The sequence below is a fragment of the Oryza glaberrima genome, chromosome 9, assembly GCF_000147395.1.
Source record: "Oryza glaberrima chromosome 9, OglaRS2, whole genome shotgun sequence".
NCBI classification, from domain to species: domain Eukaryota; kingdom Viridiplantae; phylum Streptophyta; class Magnoliopsida; order Poales; family Poaceae; genus Oryza; species Oryza glaberrima.
The window spans coordinates 13,818,020-13,821,278 of NC_068334.1; positions in this window are offsets into that span (position 1 = coordinate 13,818,020).

The window sequence follows — 3,259 nt, forward strand, 5'->3', positions numbered from 1 at the left end:
ATTTTTCTTCCTTTGAGATGGCGACCCTGTGGCTCAGCTAGCTCCTTTGGCAAGTATATACTGTATCTTACTAGAGTTATGTTCAGGGTTCATCAAATTAACCGGTTCCGAGCCAAAAACGACCACTGCCTCCGGGTAAATTCCGATCAAATTTTGTCAAAAAAAAATTAAAATTCAATATGCATTTTTTGAATTTGGTTGGTGTGAAAAGTGAATGTTGGGAGGGTTGAGATTGGTTGGTAAGAGAATGTTAGTGGAGAAGTTGTTATATTTTGGGATAAAACCTGAGTGCTAAAAGTTGTTATATTTTTGGACGGGGGATTATCCAACCAATGACAACCGAGCACTACTTTCAGAAAAAAAAAAAGCCAGCGCTAATTCCAAACAGAGTCTAAGGAATTTATATGTATTTCTATATAAATATCACATTTATAACAACTTGTAGTGTGTCTTTTTAATCACATTTATATGTATTTCTATATAAAGATCAACACCAAAATATGCCTAACGATGAATCCCTGAATGTTCTAACAGCTAATTAAGGCTCAACAGCCTTAATTAGCAAATTTGTCGAAATCCTTCTTTCCGTTTGGTTGTTTTTTTTTGAACGACTCGCACGAGACGGTGCGAAGTTCTATTGATAGAGCAGGAAAAAATTATAAGATTACAACCCTGGAGAGTCGTAACTAGGAAAAGGAAAAAATATACCACCACCCACACGCCGACATCGCCAACACACACGACCAGGAGAAGGCTAGCACCGGATCGGCCGCCGCTAAGCGTGACCGACCGCCACTATATCAACAAAGGGCACAGACGAGATCGCCCCTGCGAAACCACGACGGATGCACCGATGCTCCACCACCACACAAGCTTTGCCGACATGTGGGACCCCTGCACCGGCGTCCCCCGCCGGCCAGCCTTCGTGCGCCGAAGACCGCGCCACACCCACCGGCAGCTCCTCCTCACACCTAGGTCGCCTCCTCCACCGCCGGCCGCACCTCTCTGCGCTAAGCCGGCCTCCTCTACTGGACGCGCCTCTCGCGCCAATCCGGCCTCCCTCCATCGGCCGCGCCTCCCGCGCCAAGCCGGTCTCCATCTCCGCCGCCCGTGCCTCTCGCGCCGAGCCGGCCTCCGCTGCCATCGGCTGCACTTCTCTGTGCCAAGCCGGTCTCTGACCCCTCCACCGAACGGTGCCGCGCCGACCAGATGCGGCCGTCTCCCACGCCCTCGGCTAGTCAACCGAAGCTGCCATGCCTCCGGTGACCGCGAACACAGTCACCACCACCACAGCCGCTGCTGCCGAACACCCAACCACCTCGCCATCATCATCCCCACCTCGCACCCGACTCCTTTCCCGCCGCCGACGTCACCACCGCCTCCGCAAAACCTTTGCTGCACCGTCGCCCTCCACCACCGAGCAGCTAGCAGCTCAACGCCATGGCTTCCACCACCGTTGCCAGTTGACACGGCAGCCACCACGTTTCCGCCGGCCCACTGCCGCTGCCGCCGACACCACACAGCCGCCGTCGTCACCAACTGCCGCCGGCATCTAGATTCGGCCGAGACCGTCGCCAACTGCCGCCAGCCGTCGTCGTTGTCGTCGCCAACTGCCGCCGGCCGTCGTCCTTGTCGTCGCCAACTGCCGCCGGCCGTCGTCGTCGTCGTCGCCAACTGCCGCCGGCCGTCGTCGTCATCGTCGCCAACTGCCGCCGGCCAAACTGCCGCCGCCGTCGCCAACTGCCGCCACCCTGCAGCTCTGGCCGAGAGGCGCGGATCTGGGGGGTACCGCCGCCGTCGCTGCCAGGTAACGTGCCGTCGCCGCCACGAGAGCACCAGGCCGCCGCCTCCGTGCCATCGGCCAACTCCATCCCCGCCGCCTTCAGCCACCGCCGCCCAGCGTCACGCGCCCTTGACATCGCCGTCGCCCTCCCCGCCGCCGTTGCCGCCACCCTCGCCGCCGCCAGTCGCTGCCCCGCCAGATCCGGCCAGAGCGGGCCGGATCTGGCGGTCACCGCCGCTCCGCCTAGGACGGCCCCCTGCCCTCCCGGAAGAGAGGACGCGAGAGGCCCCGCCGCCGCCGTCCTTGCGGCCGGCCGGCCCGCTCGGGCGGCGGCGAAGCAGAGGGGGAGGAGGGAGGGAGAGGGGCGGCACGGGAGGTGGAGGACGACGCGAGAGCTCCAAAGAAACTTGGGAAGAGCAGATGGTGGCGAATTTCTTCCGTTTGGTTGTGAAGAACTGTGTATTAATCAGCTGGATCGAGTTGGGCTGGGCGTCACCAGCGCCGGAGTTATAGGAGAAGGAGCTCAGGCACAAATCTTGGTGCGAATTTGACGATCCAAAACATGTAAGATTTTATCCCTAAATTTCTGTCGCATACCAGTTAGCAAATCCGTTGGATGCTAGCTTAATTTATGCATGATTTTTCGGAAAACCACAAGTAAGTGAGGGACTGAGGGCAAGTACAAAGGTAGAGACCGGTGTGGTCTCTATATTAATTAGAGGCTATCACGTTACAATAGTTAAGATAGTACGGTATCTAACCATTAATGTACCAAAATACTTTCTTACTAGTCATCTTTCCTTTATTAGACTCAATGCAACGAAAAATTTCTAATAAATGCTAAGAGTCGACTCTATACCGTTGTCATGCGTAGCAACCATCTTTCTCTTTCCTTCTTCCTCTCTCTTCCACGTCACCAAATATACTTCCATGACAATAAAGAGAGACCGCTAATAAAGACTATTTTACATGCCAATGTTGATTGTCATCAACTCATCATAAGGAGCCCGGGAAGTAGAAAACTATAAATTGGTATTATCTTGAATAAATGACTTACCAGGGTGATGAGATAGAAATAGGCAAATATATCAAACGGGAATAGTTATTGAATAACTTTACCGACATTTTTTTAATAATGGGATAAAAATTCAAGCCTATGCTAATAAATTTACCGACATGCATGTTTGATTGTACAGCGTGTAGAATCTAGTTGGTTCAGAACGTCAGAGATTTCTCTTTTTTGAGATGCAGTGATATTTTACTGATTCTGTAAACTATAAGTATTTCCGGAAGTTTTAGCGGAAATTAATAAAGTTGAGGTAAAAAAGAATTAGGATTGGTTAAGATGAAAAGGTAGAAATTTTAAATCCTAGAAATAATTATAATTTGGAACGGGTAGAGTATATGGTTGGTTCAGTAGTGAGATTTCTCCCTTTTCTTTTCTTTTTTTTTTACATGCAGTCAGATTTTACCCAT